Source organism: Saccoglossus kowalevskii, chromosome 18, assembly GCF_978046115.1.
Source record: "Saccoglossus kowalevskii chromosome 18, keSacKowa6.1, whole genome shotgun sequence".
NCBI lineage: Eukaryota > Metazoa > Hemichordata > Enteropneusta > Harrimaniidae > Saccoglossus > Saccoglossus kowalevskii.
In genome coordinates, this window is record NC_140658.1 from 23,078,336 (window position 1) to 23,099,335 (window position 21,000).

At 41.1% G+C, this 21,000-nt stretch overlaps 26 non-coding genes across 26 annotated transcripts; all 26 read right to left on the bottom strand.

The window, feature by feature from the left end:
- Positions 1-2,339: 2,339 nt before the first annotated feature.
- On the bottom strand, positions 2,340-2,412 carry TRNAT-UGU (transfer RNA threonine (anticodon UGU)). The gene has a single exon. It is a non-coding gene; the product is annotated as a tRNA-Thr (tRNA).
- A 1,071-nt stretch (positions 2,413-3,483) lies between these two features.
- TRNAT-UGU (transfer RNA threonine (anticodon UGU)) lies at positions 3,484-3,557 on the bottom strand. Its single transcript has one exon. It is a non-coding gene; the product is annotated as a tRNA-Thr (tRNA).
- A 508-nt stretch (positions 3,558-4,065) lies between these two features.
- Positions 4,066-4,138, bottom strand: TRNAT-UGU (transfer RNA threonine (anticodon UGU)). The gene has a single exon. It is a non-coding gene; the product is annotated as a tRNA-Thr (tRNA).
- A 1,084-nt stretch (positions 4,139-5,222) lies between these two features.
- Positions 5,223-5,295, bottom strand: TRNAT-UGU (transfer RNA threonine (anticodon UGU)). Its single transcript has one exon. It is a non-coding gene; the product is annotated as a tRNA-Thr (tRNA).
- A 521-nt stretch (positions 5,296-5,816) lies between these two features.
- On the bottom strand, positions 5,817-5,890 carry TRNAT-UGU (transfer RNA threonine (anticodon UGU)). The gene has a single exon. It is a non-coding gene; the product is annotated as a tRNA-Thr (tRNA).
- A 507-nt stretch (positions 5,891-6,397) lies between these two features.
- TRNAT-UGU (transfer RNA threonine (anticodon UGU)) lies at positions 6,398-6,470 on the bottom strand. Its single transcript has one exon. It is a non-coding gene; the product is annotated as a tRNA-Thr (tRNA).
- Positions 6,471-7,554: 1,084 nt separating this feature from the next.
- TRNAT-UGU (transfer RNA threonine (anticodon UGU)) lies at positions 7,555-7,627 on the bottom strand. Its single transcript has one exon. It is a non-coding gene; the product is annotated as a tRNA-Thr (tRNA).
- A 521-nt stretch (positions 7,628-8,148) lies between these two features.
- Positions 8,149-8,222, bottom strand: TRNAT-UGU (transfer RNA threonine (anticodon UGU)). Its single transcript has one exon. It is a non-coding gene; the product is annotated as a tRNA-Thr (tRNA).
- Positions 8,223-8,730: 508 nt separating this feature from the next.
- On the bottom strand, positions 8,731-8,803 carry TRNAT-UGU (transfer RNA threonine (anticodon UGU)). Its single transcript has one exon. It is a non-coding gene; the product is annotated as a tRNA-Thr (tRNA).
- Positions 8,804-9,324: 521 nt separating this feature from the next.
- TRNAT-UGU (transfer RNA threonine (anticodon UGU)) lies at positions 9,325-9,397 on the bottom strand. Its single transcript has one exon. It is a non-coding gene; the product is annotated as a tRNA-Thr (tRNA).
- A 1,103-nt stretch (positions 9,398-10,500) lies between these two features.
- On the bottom strand, positions 10,501-10,573 carry TRNAT-UGU (transfer RNA threonine (anticodon UGU)). Its single transcript has one exon. It is a non-coding gene; the product is annotated as a tRNA-Thr (tRNA).
- A 508-nt stretch (positions 10,574-11,081) lies between these two features.
- Positions 11,082-11,154, bottom strand: TRNAT-UGU (transfer RNA threonine (anticodon UGU)). The gene has a single exon. It is a non-coding gene; the product is annotated as a tRNA-Thr (tRNA).
- A 509-nt stretch (positions 11,155-11,663) lies between these two features.
- TRNAT-UGU (transfer RNA threonine (anticodon UGU)) lies at positions 11,664-11,736 on the bottom strand. Its single transcript has one exon. It is a non-coding gene; the product is annotated as a tRNA-Thr (tRNA).
- Positions 11,737-12,258: 522 nt separating this feature from the next.
- Positions 12,259-12,331, bottom strand: TRNAT-UGU (transfer RNA threonine (anticodon UGU)). The gene has a single exon. It is a non-coding gene; the product is annotated as a tRNA-Thr (tRNA).
- Positions 12,332-12,839: 508 nt separating this feature from the next.
- On the bottom strand, positions 12,840-12,912 carry TRNAT-UGU (transfer RNA threonine (anticodon UGU)). Its single transcript has one exon. It is a non-coding gene; the product is annotated as a tRNA-Thr (tRNA).
- A 509-nt stretch (positions 12,913-13,421) lies between these two features.
- Positions 13,422-13,494, bottom strand: TRNAT-UGU (transfer RNA threonine (anticodon UGU)). The gene has a single exon. It is a non-coding gene; the product is annotated as a tRNA-Thr (tRNA).
- A 520-nt stretch (positions 13,495-14,014) lies between these two features.
- Positions 14,015-14,087, bottom strand: TRNAT-UGU (transfer RNA threonine (anticodon UGU)). Its single transcript has one exon. It is a non-coding gene; the product is annotated as a tRNA-Thr (tRNA).
- A 508-nt stretch (positions 14,088-14,595) lies between these two features.
- On the bottom strand, positions 14,596-14,668 carry TRNAT-UGU (transfer RNA threonine (anticodon UGU)). Its single transcript has one exon. It is a non-coding gene; the product is annotated as a tRNA-Thr (tRNA).
- A 508-nt stretch (positions 14,669-15,176) lies between these two features.
- TRNAT-UGU (transfer RNA threonine (anticodon UGU)) lies at positions 15,177-15,249 on the bottom strand. Its single transcript has one exon. It is a non-coding gene; the product is annotated as a tRNA-Thr (tRNA).
- Positions 15,250-15,757: 508 nt separating this feature from the next.
- Positions 15,758-15,830, bottom strand: TRNAT-UGU (transfer RNA threonine (anticodon UGU)). Its single transcript has one exon. It is a non-coding gene; the product is annotated as a tRNA-Thr (tRNA).
- A 1,102-nt stretch (positions 15,831-16,932) lies between these two features.
- On the bottom strand, positions 16,933-17,005 carry TRNAT-UGU (transfer RNA threonine (anticodon UGU)). The gene has a single exon. It is a non-coding gene; the product is annotated as a tRNA-Thr (tRNA).
- Positions 17,006-17,511: 506 nt separating this feature from the next.
- Positions 17,512-17,584, bottom strand: TRNAT-UGU (transfer RNA threonine (anticodon UGU)). Its single transcript has one exon. It is a non-coding gene; the product is annotated as a tRNA-Thr (tRNA).
- Positions 17,585-18,092: 508 nt separating this feature from the next.
- TRNAT-UGU (transfer RNA threonine (anticodon UGU)) lies at positions 18,093-18,165 on the bottom strand. Its single transcript has one exon. It is a non-coding gene; the product is annotated as a tRNA-Thr (tRNA).
- A 508-nt stretch (positions 18,166-18,673) lies between these two features.
- On the bottom strand, positions 18,674-18,746 carry TRNAT-UGU (transfer RNA threonine (anticodon UGU)). Its single transcript has one exon. It is a non-coding gene; the product is annotated as a tRNA-Thr (tRNA).
- A 508-nt stretch (positions 18,747-19,254) lies between these two features.
- On the bottom strand, positions 19,255-19,327 carry TRNAT-UGU (transfer RNA threonine (anticodon UGU)). The gene has a single exon. It is a non-coding gene; the product is annotated as a tRNA-Thr (tRNA).
- Positions 19,328-20,429: 1,102 nt separating this feature from the next.
- TRNAT-UGU (transfer RNA threonine (anticodon UGU)) lies at positions 20,430-20,502 on the bottom strand. Its single transcript has one exon. It is a non-coding gene; the product is annotated as a tRNA-Thr (tRNA).
- Between the last annotated feature and the right edge of the window lie 498 nt (positions 20,503-21,000).

Sequence of the window (21,000 nt, forward strand, 5' to 3'; positions counted from 1 at the left end):
TGCAACATTGACTGGTATGTCAAACATTAAAAATTCTCTCTAGTGAAAGCCCCCTATGAGATTCGAACCAGACCAGTGCTCTAACCACTGAGCTAAGGAGGCTAGTTGGACTCTTCAACATTCGTACGAAATTAAAATGAGTCACATTAATATGCTTGTATTGAGTGGTTTCAGTGGTTTTCAGACTGCAATTAACTGTAGGAGTTGCATCAATGAAAGTGAGAAATTGAGTTGAGTCAAAAAATTCGCTTGTCTTCATTGGTTTCAGTAACACACTCATCGCCCATAAACATACAACATTGACTGGTTTGTTCATCCAAGATGGGAAATTAGCTGTAGGAGTTGCTCTTATGAAATTCGAACTCATGGCCCCGCTATAACCACAGAGCTAAGGAGGCGGCTTGTAGCCTTGAAGATACAGTGTAGGAGTTGCCCCTAAGAAATTCGAAGTAATGGCTTCTGTCTTAACCACAGAGCTAAGGAGGCGGCTTGCATTGCAAATTGAGTCATATCAATGCGCCTGTCTTGATAAGTTTCAGTTACACACTCATTACACATAAACATGCAACATTGACTGGTATGTCAAACATTAAAAATTCTCTCTAGTGAAAGCCCCCTATGAGATTCGAACCAGACCAGTGCTCTAACCACTGAGCTAAGGAGGCTAGTTGGACTCTTCAACATTCGTACGAAATTAAAATGAGTCACATTAATATGCTTGTATTGAGTGGTTTCAGTGGTTTTCAGACCGCAATTAACTGTAGGAGTTGCCTCAATGAAAGTGAGAAATTGAGTTGAGTCAAAAAATTCGCTTGTCTTGATTGGTTTCAGTAACTCACTCATCGCCCATAAACATACAACATTGACTGGTTTGTTCATCCAAGATGGAAAATTAGCTGTAGGAGTTGCCCTTATGAAATTCGAACTCATGGCCCCCGCTATAACCACAGAGCTACGGAGGCGGCTTGTAGCCTTGAAGATACCGTGTAGGAGTTGCCCCTAAGAAATTCGAAGTAATGGATTCTGTCTTAACCACCGAGCTAAGGAGGCGGCTTGCATTGCAAATTGAGTCATATCAATGCGCCTGTCTTGATAAGTAGTTTGAGTTACACACTCATTACACATAAACATGCAACATTGACTGGTATGTCAAACATTAAAAATTCTCTCCAGTGGAAGCCCCCTATGAGATTCGAACTCATGACCCCTGGTTTACAAGATCAGTGTTCTAACCACTGTGCTAATGAGGCTACTTGGACTATTCAACATTCGTACGAAATTAAAATGAGTCACATTAATATGCTTGTATTGAGTGGTTTCAGTGGTTTTCAGACCGCAATTAACTGTAGGAGTTGCCTCAATGAAAGTGAGAAATTGAGTTGAGTCAAAAAATTCGATTGTCTTGATTGGTTTCAGTAACTCACTCATCGCCCATAAACATACAACATTGACTGGTTTGTTCATCCAAGATGGAAAAGTAGCTGTAGGAGTTGCCCTTATGAAATTCGAACTCATGGCCCCGCTATAACCACGGAGCTAAGGAGGCGGCTTGTAGCCTTGAAGATACCGTGTAGGAGTTGCCCCTAAGAAATTCGAAGTAATGGCTTCTGTCTTAACCACAGAGCTAAGGAGGCGGCTTGCATTGCAAATTGAGTCATATCAATGCGCCTGTCTTGATAAGTTTGTGTTACACACTCATTACACATAAACATGCAACATTGACTGGTATGTCAAACATTAAAAATTCTCTCTAGTGGCATCCCCCTATGAGATTCGAATTCATGACCGCTGGTTTACAAGACCAGTACTCTAACCACTGAGCTAAGGAGGCTAGTTGTACTCTTCAACATTCGTATGAAATTAAAATGAGTCACATTAATATGCTTGTATTGAGTGGTTTCAGTGGTTTTCAGACCGCAATTAACTGTAGGAGTTGCCTCAATGAAAGTGAGAAATTGAGTTGAGTCAAAAAATTCGCTTGTCTTGATTGGTTTCAGTAACTCACTCATCGCCCATAAACATACAACATTGACTGGTTTGTTCATCCAAGATGGAAAATTAGCTGTAGGAGTTGCCATCATGAAATTCGAACTCATGGCCCCGCTATAACCACGGAGCTAAGGAGGCGGCTTGTAGCCTTGAAGATACCGTGTAGGAGTTGCCCCTAAGAAATTCGAAGTAATGGATTCTGTCTTAACCACAGAGCTAAGGAGGCGGCTTGCATTGCAAATTGAGTCATATCAATGCGCCTGTCTTGATAAGTTTGTGTTACACACTCATTACACATAAACATGCAACATTGACTGGTATGTCAAACATTAATAATTCTCTCTAGTGGCAGCCCCCTATGAAATTCGAACTCATGACCCCTGGTTTACAATACCAGTGCTCTAACCACTGAGCTAAGGAGGCTAGTTGGAATGTTCAACATTTGTACGAAATTAAAATAAGTCACATTAATATGCTTGTATTGAGTGGTTTCAGTGGTTTTCAGACCGCAATTAACTGTAGGAGTTGCCTCAATGAAAGTGAGAAATTGAGTTGAGTCAAAAAATTCGCTTGTCTTGATTGGTTTCAGTAACTCACTCATCGCCCATAAACATACAACATTGACTGGTTTGTTCATCCAAGATGGGAAATTAGCTGTAGGAGTTGTCCTTATGAAATTCGAACTCATGGCCCCGCTATAACCACAGAGCTAAGGAGGCGGCTTGTAACCTTGAAGATACCGTGTAGGAGTTGCCCCTAAGAAATTCGAAGTAATGGATTCTGTCTTAACCACAGAGCTAAGGAGGCGGCTTGCATTGCAAATTGAGTCATATCAATGCGCCTGTCTTGATAAGTTTGAGTTACACACTCATTACACATAAACATGCAACATTGACTGGTATGTCAAACATTAAAAATTCTCTCTAGTGAAAGCCCCCTATGAGATTCGAACCAGACCAGTGCTCTAACCACTGAGCTAAGGAGGCTAGTTGGACTCTTCAACATTCGTACGAAATTAAAATGAGTCACATTAATATGCTTGTATTGAGTGGTTTCAGTGGTTTTCAGACCGCAATTAACTGTTGGAGTTGCCTCAATGAAAGTGAGAAATTGAGTTGAGTCAAAAAATTCGCTTGTCTTGATTGGTTTCAGTAACTCACTCATCGCCCATAAACATACAACATTGACTGGTTTGTTCATCCAAGATGGGAAATTAGCTGTAGGAGTTGCCCTTATGAAATTCGAACTCATGGCCCCCGCTATAACCACAGAGCTACGGAGGCGGCTTGAAGCCTTGAAGATACCGTGTAGGAGTTGCCCCTAAGAAATTCGAAGTAATGGCTTCTGTCTTAACCACAGAGCTAAGGAGGCAGCTTGCATTGCAAATTGAGTCATATCAATGCGCCTGTCTTGTTAAGTTTGAGTTACACACTCATTACACATAAACATGCAACATTGACTGGTATGTCAAACATTAAAAATTCTCTCTAGTGGAAACCCCTATGAGATTCGAACTCATGACCCCTGGTTTACAAGACCAGTGCTCTAACGACTGAGCTAAGGGGGCTAGTTGGACTCTTCAACATTCGTACGAAATTAAAATGAGTCACATTAATATGCTCTTATTGAGAGTGGTTTCAGTGGTTTTCAGACCGCAATTAACTGTAGGAGTTGCCTCAATGAAATTGAGAAATTGAGTTGAGTCAAAAAATTCGCTTGTCTTGATTGGTTTCCGTAACTCACTCATCGCCCATAAACATACAACATTGACTGGTTTGTTCATCCAAGATGGAAAATTAGCTGTAGGAGTTGCCCTTATGAAATTCGAACTCATGGCCCATCTATAACCACGGAGCTAAGGAGACGGCTTGTAGCCTTGAAAATACCGTGCAGGAGTTGCCCCTAAGAAATTCGAAGTAATGGATTCTGTTTTAACCACAGAGCTAAGGAGGCGACTTGATTGCAAATTGAGTCATATCAATGCGCCTGTCTTGATAAGTTTCAGTTACACACTCATTACACATAAACATGCAACATTGACTGGTATGTCAAACATTAAAAATTCTCTCTAGTGGTAGCCCCCTATGAGATTCGAACTCATGACCCCTGGTTTACATGACCAGTGCACTAACCACTGAGCTAAGGAGGCTACTTGGAATCTTCAACATTCGTACGAAATTAAAATGAGTCACATTAATATAAGCATATTAATACAAGCGTATTGAGTGGTTTCAGTGTTTTTCAGACCGCAATTAACTGTAGGAGTTGCCTCAATGAAAGTGAGAAATTGAGTTGAGTCAAACAATTCGCTTGTCTTGATTGGTTTCAGTAACTCACTCATCGCCCATAAACATACAACATTGACTGGTTTGTTCATCCAAGATGGGAAATTAGCTGTAGGAGTTGCCCAAATGAAATTCGAACTCATGGCCCCCGCTATAACCACAGAGCTACGGAGGCGGCTTGTAGCCTTGAAGATACCGTGTAGGAGTTGCTCCTAAGAAATTCGAAGTAATGGCTTCTGTCTTAACCACAGAGCTAAGGAGGCGGCTTGCATTGCAAATTGAGTCATATCAATGCGCCTGTCTTGATAAGTTTGAGTTACACACTCATTACACATAAACATGCAACATTGACTGGTATGTCAAACATTAAAAATTCTCTCTAGTGAAAGCCCCCTATGAGATTCGAACCAGACCAGTGCTCTAACCACTGAGCTAAGGAGGCTAGTTGGACTCTTCAACATTCGTACGAAATTAAAATGAGTCACATTAATTAGCTTGTATTGAGTGGTTTCAGTGGTTTTCAGACCGCAATTAACTGTTGGAGTTGCCTCAATGAAAGTGAGAAATTGAGTTGAGTCAAAAAATTCGCTTGTCTTGATTGGTTTCAGTAATTCACTCATCGCCCATAAACATACCACATTGACTGGTTTGTTCATCCAAGATGAAAAATTAGCTGTAGGAGTTGCCCTTATGAAATTCGAACTCATGGCCCCGCTATAACCACAGAGCTAAGGAGGCGGCTTGTAGCCTTGAAGATACCGTGTAGGAGTTGCCCCTAAGAAATTCGAAGTAATGGCTTCTGTCTTAACCACAGAGCTAAGGAGGCAGCTTGCATTGCAAATTGAGTCATATCAATGCGCCTGTCTTGATAAGTTTGAGTTACACACTCATTACACATAAACATGCAACATTGACTGGTATGTCAAACATTAAAAATTCTCTCCAGTAAGCCCCCTATGAGATTCGAACTCATGACCCCTGGTTTACAAGAACAGTGCTCTACCCACTGAGCTAAGGAGGCTAGTTGGACTCTTTAACATTCGTACGAAATTAAAATGAGTCACATTAATATAAGCATATTAATACAAGCGTATTGAATGGATTCAGTGGTTTTCAGACCGCAATTAACTGTAGGAGTTGCCTCAATGAAAGTGAGAAATTGAGTTGAGTCAAACAATTCGCTTGTCTTGATTGGTTTCAGTAACTCACTCATCGACCATAAACATACAACATTGACTGGTTTGTTCATCCAAGATGAAAAATTAGCTGTAGGAGTTGCCCTTATGAAATTCGAACTCATGGCCCCGCTATAACCACAGAGCTACGGAGGTGGCTTGAAGCCTTGAAGATACCGTGTAGGAGTTGCCCCTAAGAAATTCGAAGTAATGGCTTCTGTCTTAACCACAGAGCTAAGGAGGCAGCTTGCATTGCAAATTGAGTCATATCAATGCGCCTGTCTTGATAAGTTTGAGTTACACACTCATTACACATAAACATGCAACATTGACTGGTATGTCAAACATTAAAAATTCTCTCTAGTGGAAACCCCTATGAGATTCGAACTCATGACCCCTGGTTTACAAGACCAGTGCTCTAACGACTGAGCTAAGGGGGCTAGTTGGACTCTTCAACATTCGTACGAAATTAAAATGAGTCACATTAATATGCTCTTATTGAGAGTGGTTTCAGTGGTTTTCAGACCGCAATTAACTGTAGGAGTTGCCTCAATGAAATTGAGAAATTGAGTTGAGTCAAAAAATTCGCTTGTCTTGATTGGTTTCCGTAACTCACTCATCGCCCATAAACATACAACATTGACTGGTTTGTTCATCCAAGATGGAAAATTAGCTGTAGGAGTTGCCCTTATGAAATTCGAACTCATGGCCCATCTATAACCACGGAGCTAAGGAGACGGCTTGTAGCCTTGAAAATACCGTGCAGGAGTTGCCCCTAAGAAATTCGAAGTAATGGATTCTGTTTTAACCACAGAGCTAAGGAGGCGACTTGATTGCAAATTGAGTCATATCAATGCGCCTGTCTTGATAAGTTTCAGTTACACACTCATTACACATAACATGCAACATTGACTGGTATGTCAAACATTAAAAATTCTCTCTAGTGGTAGCCCCCTATGAGATTCGAACTCATGACCCCTGGTTTACATGACCAGTGCACTAACCACTGAGCTAAGGAGGCTACTTGGAATCTTCAACATTCGTACGAAATTAAAATGAGTCACATTAATATAAGCATATTAATACAAGCGTATTGAGTGGTTTCAGTGTTTTTCAGACCGCAATTAACTGTAGGAGTTGCCTCAATGAAAGTGAGAAATTGAGTTGAGTCAAACAATTCGCTTGTCTTGATTGGTTTCAGTAACTCACTCATCGCCCATAAACATACAACATTGACTGGTTTGTTCATCCAAGATGGGAAAATAGCTGTAGGAGTTGCCCAAATGAAATTCGAACTCATGGCCCCCGCTATAACCACAGAGCTACAGAGGCGGCTTGTAGCCTTGAAGATACCGTGTAGGAGTTGCTCCTAAGAAATTCGAAGTAATGGCGTCTGTCTTAACCACAGAGCTAAGGAGGCGGCTTGCATTGCAAATTGAGTCATATCAATGCGCCTGTCTTGATAAGTTTGAGTTACACACTCATTACACATAAACATGCAACATTGACTGGTATGTCAAACATTAAAAATTCTCTCTAGTGAAAGCCCCCTATGAGATTCGAACCAGACCAGTGCTCTAACCACTGAGCTAAGGAGGCTAGTTGGACTCTTCAACATTCGTACGAAATTAAAATGAGTCACATTAATTAGCTTGTATTGAGTGGTTTCAGTGGTTTTCAGACCGCAATTAACTGTTGGAGTTGCCTCAATGAAAGTGAGAAATTGAGTTGAGTCAAAAAATTCGCTTGTCTTGATTGGTTTCAGTAATTCACTCATCGCCCATAAACATACCACATTGACTGGTTTGTTCATCCAAGATGAAAAATTAGCTGTAGGAGTTGCCCTTATGAAATTCGAACTCATGGCCCCGCTATAACCACAGAGCTAAGGAGGCGGCTTGTAGCCTTGAAGATACCGTGTAGGAGTTGCCCCTTAGAAATTCGAAGTAATGGCTTCTGTCTTAACCACAGAGCTAAGGAGGCAGCTTGCATTGCAAATTGAGTCATATCAATGCGCCTGTCTTGATAAGTTTGAGTTACACACTCATTACACATAAACATGCAACATTGACTGGTATGTCAAACATTAAAAATTCTCTCCAGTAAGCCCCCTATGAGATTCGAACTCATGACCCCTGGTTTACAAGAACAGTGCTCTACCCACTGAGCTAAGGAGGCTAGTTGGACTCTTTAACATTCGTACGAAATTAAAATGAGTCACATTAATATAAGCATATTAATACAAGCGTATTGAATGGATTCAGTGGTTTTCAGACCGCAATTAACTGTAGGAGTTGCCTCAATGAAAGTGAGAAATTGAGTTGAGTCAAACAATTCGCTTGTCTTGATTGGTTTCAGTAACTCACTCATCGACCATAAACATACAACATTGACTGGTTTGTTCATCCAAGATGAAAAATTAGCTGTAGGAGTTGCCCTTATGAAATTCGAACTCATGGCCCCGCTATAACCACAGAGCTACGGAGGTGGCTTGAAGCCTTGAAGATACCGTGTAGGAGTTGCCCCTAAGAAATTCGAAGTAATGGCTTCTGTCTTAACCACAGAGCTAAGGAGGCAGCTTGCATTGCAAATTGAGTCATATCAATGCGCCTGTCTTGATAAGTTTGAGTTACACACTCATTACACATAAACATGCAACATTGACTGGTATGTCAAACATTAAAAATTCTCTCTAGTGGAAACCCCTATGAGATTCGAACTCATGACCCCTGGTTTACAAGACCAGTGCTCTAACGACTGAGCTAAGGGGGCTAGTTGGACTCTTCAACATTCGTACGAAATTAAAATGAGTCACATTAATATGCTTGTATTGAGAGTGGTTTCAGTGGTTTTCAGACCGCAATTAACTGTAGGAGTTGCCTCAATGAAATTGAGAAATTGAGTTGAGTCAAAAAATTCGCTTGTCTTGATTGGTTTCCGTAACTCACTCATCGCCCATAAACATACAACATTGACTGGTTTGTTCATCCAAGATGGAAAATTAGCTGTAGGAGTTGCCCTTATGAAATTCGAACTCATGGCCCATCTATAACCACGGAGCTAAGGAGACGGCTTGTAGCCTTGAAAATACCGTGCAGAAGTTGCCCCTAAGAAATTCGAAGTAATGGATTCTGTTTTAACCACAGAGCTAAGGAGGCGACTTGATTGCAAATTGAGTCATATCAATGCGCCTGTCTTGATAAGTTTCAGTTACACACTCATTACACATAAACATGCAACATTGACTGGTATGTCAAACATTAAAAATTCTCTCTAGTGGTAGCCCCCTATGAGATTCGAACTCATGACCCCTGGTTTACATGACCAGTGCACTAACCACTGAGCTAAGGAGGCTACTTGGAATCTTCAACATTCGTACGAAATTAAAATGAGTCACATTAATATAAGCATATTAATACAAGCGTATTGAGTGGATTCAGTGGTTTTCAGACCGCAATTAACTGTAGGAGTTGCCTCAATGAAAGTGAGAAATTGAGTTGAGTCAAAAAATTCGCTTGTCTTGATTGGTTTCCGTAACTCACTCATCGCCCATAAACATACAACATTGACTGGTTTGTTCATCCAAGATGGAAAATTAGCTGTAGGAGTTGCCCTTATGAAATTCGAACTCATGGCCCATCTATAACCACGGAGCTAAGGAGACGGCTTGTAGCCTTGAAAATACCGTGCAGGAGTTGCCCCTAAGAAATTCGAAGTAATGGATTCTGTTTTAACCACAGAGCTAAGGAGGCGACTTGATTGCAAATTGAGTCATATCAATGCGCCTGTCTTGATAAGTTTCAGTTACACACTCATTACACATAAACATGCAACATTGACTGGTATGTCAAACATTAAAAATTCTCTCTTGTGGTAGCCCCCTATGAGATTCGAACTCATGACCCCTGGTTTACAAGACCAGTGCTCTAACCACTGAGCTAAGGAGGCTACTTGGACTCTTCAACATTCGTACGGAATTAAAATGAGTCACATTAATATAAGCATATTAATACAAGCGTATTGAGTGGATTCAGTGGTTTTCAGACCGCAATTAACTGTAGGAGTTGCCTCAATGAAAGTGAGAAATTGAGTTGAGTCAACAAATTCGCTTGTCTTGATTGGTTTCAGTAACTCACTCATCGCCCATAAACATACAACATTGACTGGTTTGTTCATCCAAGATGGAAAATTGGCTGTAGGAGTTGCCCTTATGAAATTCGAACTCATGGCCCCGCTATAACCACGGAGCTAAGGAGGCGGCTTGTAGCCTTGAAGATACCGTGTAGGAGTTGCCCCTAAGAAATTCGAAGTAATGGCTTCTGTCTTAACCACAGAGCTAAGGAGGCGGCTTGCATTGCAAATTGAGTCATATCAATGCGCCTGTCTTGATAAGTTTGAGTTACACACTCATTACACATAAACATGCAACATTGACTGGTATGTCAAACATTAAAAATTCTCTCTAGTGGAAACCCCTATGAGATTCGAACTCATGACCCCTGGTTTACAAGACCAGTGCTCTAACGACTGAGCTAAGGAGGGTAGTTGGACTCTTCAACATTCGTACGAAATTAAAATGAGTCACATTAATATGCTTGTATTGAGAGTGGTTTCAGTGGTTTTCAGACCGCAATTAACTGTAGGAGTTGCCTCAATGAAAGTGAGAAATTGAGTTGAGTCAAGAAATTAGCTTGTCTTGATTGGTTTCAGTAACGCACTCATCGCCCATAAACATACAACATTGACTGGTTTGTTCATCCAAGATGGAAAATTAGCTGTAGGAGTTGCCCTTATGAAATTCGAACAAATGGCCCCGCTACAACCACGGAGCTAAGGAGGCGGCTTGCAGCCTTGAAGATACCGTGTAGGAGTTGTCCCTAAGAAATTCGAAGTAATGGCTTCTGTCTTAACCACAGAGCTAATGAGGCGGCTTGATTGCAAATTGAGTCATATCAATGCGCCTGTCTTGATAAGTTTCAGTTACACACTCATTACACATAAACATGCAACATTGACTGGTATGTCAAACATTAACAATTCTCTCTAGTGGCAGCCCCCTATGAGATTCGAACTCATGATTCCAGGTTTACAAGACCAGTGCTCTAACCACTGAGCTAAGGAGGCTAGTTGGATTCTTCAAAATTCGTACGAAATTAAAATGAGTCACATTAATATGCTTGTATTGAGTGGTTTCAGTGGTTTTCAGACCGCAATTAACTGTAGGAGTTGCCTCAATGAAAGTGAGAAATTGAGTTGAGTCAAAAAATTCGCTTGTCTTGATTGGTTTCAGTAACTCACTCATCGCCCATAAACATACAACATTGACTGGTTTGTTCATCCAAGATGGGAAATTAGCTGTAGGAGTTGCCCTTATGAAATTCGAACTCATGGCCCCGCTATAACCACAGAGCTAAGGAGGCAGCTTGTAGCCTTGAAGATACCCTGTAGGAGTTGCCCCTAAGAAATTCGAAGTAATGGCTTCTGTCTTAACCACAGAGCTAAGGAGGCGGCTTGCATTGCAAATTGAGTCATATCAATGCGCCTGTCTTGATAAGTTTGAGTTACACACTCATTACACATAAACATGCAACATTGACTGGTATGTCAAACATTAAAAATTCTCTCTAGTGGTAGCCCCCTATGAGATTCGAACTCATGACCCCTGGTTTACAAGACCAGTGCTCTAACGACTGAACTAAGGAGGCTAGTTGGACTCTTCAACATTCGTACGAAATTAAAATGAGTCACATTAATATGCTTGTATTGAGAGTGGTTTCAGTGGTTTTCAGACCGCAATTAACTGTAGGAGTTGCCGCAATGAAAGTGAGAAATTGAGTTGAGTCAAAAAATTCGCTTGTCTTGATTGGTTTCCGTAACTCACTCATCGCCCATAAACATACAACATTGACTGGTTTGTTCATCCAAGATGGAAAATTAGCTGTAGGAGTTGCCCTTATGAAATTCGAACTCATGGCCCATCTATAACCACGGAGCTAAGGAGACGGCTTGTAGCCTTGAAAATACCGTACAGGAGTTGCCCCTAAGAAATTCGAAGTAATGGATTCTGTTTTAACCACAGAGCTAAGGAGGCGACTTGATTGCAAATTGAGTCATATCAATGCGCCTGTCTTGATAAGTTTCAGTTACACACTCATTACACATGAACATGCAACATTGACTGGTATGTCAAACATTAAAAATTCTCTCTAGTGGTAGGCCCCTATGAGATTCGAACTCATGACCCCAGGTTTACAAGACCAGTGCTCTAACCACTGAGCTAAGGAGGCTATTTGGACTCTTCAACATTCGTACGAAATTAAAATGAGTCACATTATTATAAGCATATTAATACAAGCGTATTGAGTGGATTCAGTGGTTTTCAGACCGCAATTAACTGTAGGAGTTGCCTCAATGAAAGTGAGAAATTGAGTTGAGTCAAAAAATTCGCTTGTCTTGATTGGTTTCAGTAACGCACTCATCGCCCATAAACATACAACATTGACTGGTTTGTTCATCCAAGATGGAAAATTAGCTGTAGGAGTTGCCCTTATGAAATTCGAACAAATGGCCCCGCTATAACCACGGAGCTAAGGAGGCGGCTTGCAGCCTTGAAGATACCGTGTAGGAGTTGCCCCTAAGAAATTCGAAGTAATGGCTTCTGTCTTAACCACAGAGCTAATGAGGCGGCTTTCATTGCAAATTGAGTCATATCAATGCGCATGTCTTGATAAGTTTGAGTTACACACTCATTACACATAAACATGCAACATTGACTGGTATGTCAAACATTAAAAATTCTCTCTAGTGGTAGCCCCCTATGAGATTCGAACTCATGACCACTGGTTTACAAGACCAGTGCTCTAATCACTGAGCTAAGGAGGCTAGTTGGAGTCATCAACATTCGTACGAAATTAAAATGAGTCACATTAATATGCTTGTATTGAGTGGTTTCAGTGGTTTTCAGACCGCAATTAACTGTAGAAGTTGCCTCAATGAAAGTGAGAAATTGAGTTGAGTAAAAAAATTCGCTTGTCTTGATTGGTTTCAGTAGCTCACTTATCGCCCATAAACATACAACATTGACTGGTTTGTTGATCCAAGATGGAAAATTAGCTGTAGCAGTTGCCCTTATGAAATTCGAACTCATGGCCCCGTTATAACCACGGAGCTAAGGAGGCGGCTTGTTGCCTTGAAGATACCGTGTAGGAGTTGCCCCTAAGAAATTCGAAGTAATGGCTTCTGTCTTAACCACAGAGCTAAGGAGGCGGCTTGCATTGCAAATTGAGTCATATCAATGCGCCTGTCTTGATAAGTTTGAGTTACACACTCATTACACATAAACATGCAACATTGACTGGTATGTCAAACATTAAAAATTCTCTCTAGTGGTAGCCCCCTATGAGATTCGAACTCATGACCCCTGGTTTACAAGACCAGTGCTCTAACGACTGAGCTAAGGAGGCTAGTTGGACTCTTCAACATTCGTACGAAATTAAAATGAGTCACATTAATATGCTTGTATTGAGAGTGGTTTCAGTGGTTTTCAGACCGCAATTAACTGTAGGAGTTGCCTCAATGAAAGTGAGAAATTGAGTTGAGTCAAAAAATTCGCTTGTCTTGATTGGTTTCCGTAACTCACTCATCGCCCATAAACATACAACATTGACTGGTTTGTTCATCCAAGATGGAAAATTAGCTGTAGGAGTTGCCCTTATGAAATTCGAACTCATGGCCCATCTATAACCACGGAGCTAAGGAGACGGCTTGTAGCCTTGAAAATACCGTGCAGGAGTTGCCCCTAAGAAATTCGAAGTAATGGATTCTGTTTTAACCACAGAGCTAAGGAGGCGACTTGATTGCAAATTGAGTCATATCAATGCGCCTGTCTTGATAAGTTTCAGTTACACACTCATTACACATAAACATGCAACATTGACTGGTATGTCAAACATTAAAAATTCTCTCTAGTGGTAGCCCCCTATGAGATTCGAACTCATGACCCCTGGTTTACAAGACCAGTGCTCTAACCACTGAGCTAAGGAGGCTACTTGGACTCTTCAACATTCGTACGAAATTAAAATGAGTCACATTAATATAAGCATATTAATACAAGCGTATTGAGTGGATTCAGTGGTTTTCAGACCGCAATTAACTGTAGGAGTTGCCTCAATGAAAGTGAGAAATTGAGTTGAGTCAAAAAATTCGCTTGTCTTGATTGGTTTCAGTAACGCACTCATCGCCCATAAACATACAACATTGACTGGTTTGTTCATCCAAGATGGAAAATTAGCTGCAGGAGTTGCCCTTATGAAATTCGAACAAATGGCCCCGCTTAACCACGGAGCTAAGGAGGCGGCTTGCAGCCTTGAAGATACCGTGCAGGAGTTGCCCCTAAGAAATTCGAAGTAATGGCTTCTGTTTTAACCACAGAGCTAAGGAGGCGGCTTGAATGCAAATTGAGTCATATCAATGCGCCTGTCTTGATAAGTTTCAGTTACACACTCATTACACATAAACATGCAACATTGACTGGTATGTCAAACATTAAAAATTCTCTCTAGTGGCAGCCCCCTATGAGATTCGAACTCATGACCCCTGGTTTACAAGGCCAGTGCTCTAACCACTGAGCTAAGGAGGCTAGTTGGACTCTTCAACATTCGTACGAAATTAAAATGAGTCACATTAATATGTTTGTATTAAGTGGTTTTAGTGGTTTTCAGACCGCAATTAACTGTAGGAGTTGCCTCAAGGAAAGTGAGAAATTGAGTTGAGTCAAACAATTCGCTTGTCTTGATTGGTTTCAGTAGCTCACTCATCGCCCATAAACATACTACATTGACTGGTTTGTTGATCCAAGATGGAAAATTAGCTGTAGCAGTTGCCCTTATGAAATTCGAACTCATGGCCCCGTTATAACCACGGAGCTAAGGAGGCGGCTTGTAGCCTTGAAGATACCGTGTATGAGTTGCCCCTAAGAAATTCGAAGTAATGGCTTCTGTCTTAACCACAGAGCTAAGGAGGCGGCTTGCATTGCAAATTGAGTCATATCAATGCGCCTGTCTTGATAAGTTTGAGTTACACACTCATTACACATAAACATGCAACATTGACTGGTATGTCAAACATTAAAAATTCTCTCTAGTGGCAGCCCCCTATGAGATTCGAACTCATGACCCCAGGTTTACAAGACCAGTGCTCTAACCACTGAGCTAAGGAGGCTAGTTGGATTCTTCAAAATTCGTACGAAATTAAAATGAGTCACATTAATATGCTTGTATTGAGTGGTTTCAGTGGTTTTCAGACTGCAATTAACTGTAGGAATTGCCTCAATGAAAGTGAGAAATTAAGTTGAGTCAAAAAATTAGCTTGTCTTGATTGGTTTCAGTAACTCACTCATCGCCCATAAACATACAACATTGACTGGTTTGTTCATCCAAGATGGGAAATTAGCTGTAGGAGTTGCCCTTATGAAATTCGAACTCATGGCCCCGCTATAACCACAGAGCTAAGGAGGCGGCTTGTAGCCTTGAAGATACCGTGTAGGAGTTGCCCCTATGAAATTCGAAGTAATGGCTTCTGTCTTAACCACAGAGCTAAGGAGGCGGCTTGCATTGCAAATTGAGTCATATCAATGCGCCTGTCTTGATAAGCTTGAGTTACACACTCATTACACATAAACATGCAACATTGACTGGTATGTCAAACATTAAAAATTCTCTCTTGTGGAAGACCCCTATGAGATTCGAACTCATATCCCCTGGTTTACAAGACCAGTGCTCTAACCACTGAGCTAAGAAGGCTAGTTGGAGTCTTCAACATTCGTACTAAATTAAAATGAGTCACATTAATATGCTTGTATTGAGTGGTTTCAGTGGTTTTCAAACCGCAATTAACTGTTGGGGTTGCCTCAATGAAAGTGAGAAATTGAGTTGAGTCAAGAAATTCGCTTGTCTTGATTGGTTTCAGTAACTCACTCATCGCCCATAAACATACAACATTGACTGGTTTGTTCATCCAAGATGGAAAATTAGCTGTAGGAGTTGCCCTTATGAAATTCGAACTCATGGCCCCGCTATAACCACAGAGCTAAGGAGGCGGCTTGTAGCCTTGAAGATACCGTGTAGGAGTTGCCCCTATGAAATTCGAAGTAATGGCTTCTGTCTTAACCACAGAGCTAAGGAGGCGGCTTGCATTGCAAATTGAGTCATATCAATGCGCCTGTCTTGATAAGTTTGAGTTACACACTCATTACACATAAACATGCAACATTGACTGGTATGTCAAACATTAAAAATTCTCTCTTGTGGAAGCCCCCTATGAGATTCGAACTCATGACCCCTGGTTTACAAGACCAGTGCTCTAACCACTGAGCTAAGGAGGCTAGTTGGAGTCTTCAACATTCGTACGAAATTAAAATGAGTCACATTAATATGCTTCTATTGAGAGTGGTTTCAGTGGTTTTCAGACCGCAATTAACTGTAGGAGTTGCCTCAATGAAAGTGAGAATTGAGTTGAGTCAAAAAATTCGCTTGTCTTGATTGGTTTCCGTAACTCACTCATCGCCCATAAACATACAACATTGACTGGTTTGTTCATCCAAGATGGAAAATTAGCTGTAGGAGTTGCCCTTATGAAATTCGAACTCATGGCCCATCTATAACCACGGAGCTAAGGAGACGGCTTGTAGCCTTGAAAATACCGTGCAGGAGTTGCCCCTAAGAAATTCGAAGTAATGGATTCTGTTTTAACCACAGAGCTAAGGAGGCGACTTGATTGCAAATTGAGTCATATCAATGCGCCTGTCTTGATAAGTTTCAGTTACACACTCATTACACATAAACATGCAACATTGACTGGTATGTCAAACATTAAAAATTCTCTCTAGTGGTAGCCCCCTATGAGATTCGAACTCATGACCCCTGGTTTACAATTCCAGTGCTCTAACCACTGAGCTAAGGACGCTACTTGGACTCTTCAACATTCGTACGAAATTAAAATGAGTCACATTAATATAAGCATATTAATACAAGCGTATTGAGTGGATTCAGTGGTTTTCAGACCGCAATTAACTGTAGGAGTTGCCTCAATGAAAGTGAGAAATTGAGTTGAGTCAAAATATTCGCTTGTCTTGATTGGTTTCAGTAACGCACTCATCGCCCATAAACATACAACATTGACTGGTTTGTTCATCCAAGATGGAAAATTAGCTGTAGGAGTTGCCCTTATGAAATTCGAACAAATGGCCCCGCTTAACCACGGAGCTAAGGAGGCGGCTTGCAGCCTTGAAGATACCGTGTAGGAGTTGCCCCTAAGAAATTCAAAGTAATGGCTTCTGTCTTAACCACAGAGCTAATGAGGCGGCTTTCATTGCAAATTGAGTCATATCAATGCGCATGTCTTGATAAGTTTGAGTTACACACTCATTACACATAAACATGCAACATTGACTGGTATGTCAAACATTAAAAATTCTCTCTAGTGGTAGCCCCCTATGAGATTCGAACTCATGACCACTGGTTTACAAGACCAGTGCTCTAATCACTGAGCTAAGGAGGCTAGTTGGAGTCATCAACATTCGTACGAAATTAAAATGAGTCACATTAATATGCTTGTATTGAGTGGTTTCAGTGGTATTCAGACCGCAATTAACTGTAGGAGTTGCCTCAATGAAAGTGAGAAATTGAGTTGAGTCAAACAATTCGCTTGTCTTGATTGGTTTCAGTAACTCACTCATCGCCCATAAACATACAACATTGACTGGTTTGTTCATCCAAGATGGAAAATTAGCTGCAGGAGTTGCCCTTATGAAATTCGAACAAATGGCCCCGCTTAACCACGGAGCTAAGGAGGCGGCTTGCAGCCTTGAAGATACCGTGCAGGAGTTGCCCCTAAGAAATTCGAAGTAATGGCTTCTGTTTTAACCACAGAGCTAAGGAGGCGGCTTGAATGCAAATTGAGTCATATCAATGCGCCTGTCTTGATAAGTTTCAGTTACACACTCATTACACATAAACATGCAACATTGACTGGTATGTCAAACATTAAAAATTCTCTCTAGTGGCAGCCCCCTATGAGATTCGAACTCATGACCCCTGGTTTACAAGGCCAGTGCTCTAACCACTGAGCTAAGGAGGCTAGTTGGACTCTTCAACATTCGTACGAAATTAAAATGAGTCACATTAATATGTTTGTATTAAGTGGTTTTAGTGGTTTTCAGACCGCAATTAACTGTAGGAGTTGCCTCAAGGAAAGTGAGAAATTGAGTTGAGTCAAACAATTCGCTTGTCTTGATTGGTTTCAGTAGCTCACTCATCGCCCATAAACATACTACATTGACTGGTTTGTTGATCCAAGATGGAAAATTAGCTGTAGCAGTTGCCCTTATGAAATTCGAACTCATGGCCCCGTTATAACCACGGAGCTAAGGAGGCGGCTTGTAGCCTTGAAGATACCGTGTATGAGTTGCCCCTAAGAAATTCGAAGTAATGGCTTCTGTCTTAACCACAGAGCTAAGGAGGCGGCTTGCATTGCAAATTGAGTCATATCAATGCGCCTGTCTTGATAAGTTTGAGTTACACACTCATTACACATAAACATGCAACATTGACTGGTATGTCAAACATTAAAAATTCTCTCTAGTGGCAGCCCCCTATGAGATTCGAACTCATGACCCCAGGTTTACAAGACCAGTGCTCTAACCACTGAGCTAAGGAGGCTAGTTGGATTCTTCAAAATTCGTACGAAATTAAAATGAGTCACATTAATATGCTTGTATTGAGTGGTTTCAGTGGTTTTCAGACTGCAATTAACTGTAGGAATTGCCTCAATGAAAGTGAGAAATTAAGTTGAGTCAAAAAATTAGCTTGTCTTGATTGGTTTCAGTAACTCACTCATCGCCCATAAACATACAACATTGACTGGTTTGTTCATCCAAGATGGGAAATTAGCTGTAGGAGTTGCCCTTATGAAATTCGAACTCATGGCCCCGCTATAACCACAGAGCTAAGGAGGCGGCTTGTAGCCTTGAAGATACCGTGTAGGAGTTGCCCCTATGAAATTCGAAGTAATGGCTTCTGTCTTAACCACAGAGCTAAGGAGGCGGCTTGCATTGCAAATTGAGTCATATCAATGCGCCTGTCTTGATAAGCTTGAGTTACACACTCATTACACATAAACATGCAACATTGACTGGTATGTCAAACATTAAAAATTCTCTCTTGTGGAAGACCCCTATGAGATTCGAACTCATATCCCCTGGTTTACAAGACCAGTGCTCTAACCACTGAGCTAAGAAGGCTAGTTGGAGTCTTCAACATTCGTACTAAATTAAAATGAGTCACATTAATATGCTTGTATTGAGTGGTTTCAGTGGTTTTCAAACCGCAATTAACTGTTGGGGTTGCCTCAATGAAAGTGAGAAATTGAGTTGAGTCAAAAAATTCGCTTGTCTTGATTGGTTTCAGTAACTCACTCATCGCCCATAAACATACAACATTGACTGGTTTGTTCATCCAAGATGGGAAATTAGCTGTAGGAGTTGCCCTTATGAAATTCGAACTCATGGCCCCGCTATAACCACAGAGCTAAGGAGGCGGCTTGTAGCCTTGAAGATACCGTGTAGGAGTTGCCCCTATGAAATTCGAAGTAATGGCTTCTGTCTTAACCACAGAGCTAAGGAGGCGGCTTGCATTGCAAATTGAGTCATATCAATGCGCCTGTCTTGATAAGTTTGAGTTACACACTCATTACACATAAACATGCAACATTGACTGGTATGTCAAACATTAAAAATTCTCTCTTGTGGAAGCCCCCTATGAGATTCGAACTCATGACCCCTGGTTTACAAGACCAGTGCTCTAACCACTGAGCTAAGGAGGCTAGTTGGAGTCTTCAACATTCGTACGAAATTAAAATGAGTCACATTAATATGCTTCTATTGAGAGTGGTTTCAGTGGTTTTCAGACCGCAATTAACTGTAGGAGTTGCCTCAATGAAAGTGAGAATTGAGTTGAGTCAAAAAATTCGCTTGTCTTGATTGGTTTCCGTAACTCACTCATCGCCCATAAACATACAACATTGACTGGTTTGTTCATCCAAGATGGAAAATTAGCTGTAGGAGTTGCCCTTATGAAATTCGAACTCATGGCCCATCTATAACCACGGAGCTAAGGAGACGGCTTGTAGCCTTGAAAATACCGTGCAGGAGTTGCCCCTAAGAAATTCGAAGTAATGGATTCTGTTTTAACCACAGAGCTAAGGAGGCGACTTGATGGCAAATTGAGTCATATCAATGCGCCTGTCTTGATAAGTTTCAGTTACACACTCATTACACATAAACATGCAACATTGACTGGTATGTCAAACATTAAAAATTCTCTCTAGTGGTAGCCCCCTATGAGATTCGAACTCATGACCCCTGGTTAACAATTCCAGTGCTCTAACCACTGAGCTAAGGACGCTACTTGGACTCTTCAACATTCGTACGAAATTAAAATGAGTCACATTAATATAAGCATATTAATACAAGCGTATTGAGTGGATTCAGTGGTTTTCAGACCGCAATTAACTGTAGGAGTTGCCTCAATGAAAGTGAGAAATTGAGTTGAGTCAAAATATTCGCTTGTCTTGATTGGTTTCAGTAACGCACTCATCGCCCATAAACATACAACATTGACTGGTTTGTTCATCCAAGATGGAAAATTAGCTGTAGGAGTTGCCCTTATGAAATTCGAACAAATGGCCCCGCTTAACCACGGAGCTAAGGAGGCGGCTTGCAGCCTTGCAGATACCGTGTAGGAGTTGCCCCTAAGAAATTCAAAGTAATGGCTTCTGTCTTAACCACAGAGCTAATGAGGCGGCTTTCATTGCAAATTGAGTCATATCAATGCGCATGTCTTGATAAGTTTGAGTTACACACTCATTACACATAAACATGCAACATTGACTGGTATGTCAAACATTAAAAATTCTCTCTAGTGGTAGCCCCCTATGAGATTCGAACTCATGACCACTGGTTTACAAGACCAGTGCTCTAATCACTGAGCTAAGGAGGCTAGTTGGAGTCATCAACATTCGTACGAAATTAAAATGAGTCACATTAATATGCTTGTATTGAGTGGTTTCAGTGGTATTCAGACCGCAATTAACTGTAGGAGTTGCCTCAATGAAAGTGAGAAATTGAGTTGAGTCAAACAATTCGCTTGTCTTGATTGGTTTCAGTAACTCACTCATCGCCCATAAACATACAACATTGACTGGTTTGTTCATCCAAGATGGAAAATTAGCTGTATGAGTTGCCCTTATGAAATTCGAACTCATGGCCCCGCTATAACCACGGAGCTAAGGAGGCGGCTTGCAGCCTTGAAGATACCGTGCAGGAGTTGCCCCTAAGAAATTCGAAGTAATGGCTTCTGTTTTAACCACAGAGCTAAGGAGGCGGCTTGATTGCAAATTGAGTCATATCAATGCGCCTGTCTTGATAAGTTTCAGTTACACACTCATTACACATAAACATGCAACATTGACTGGTATGTCAAACATTAAAAATTCTC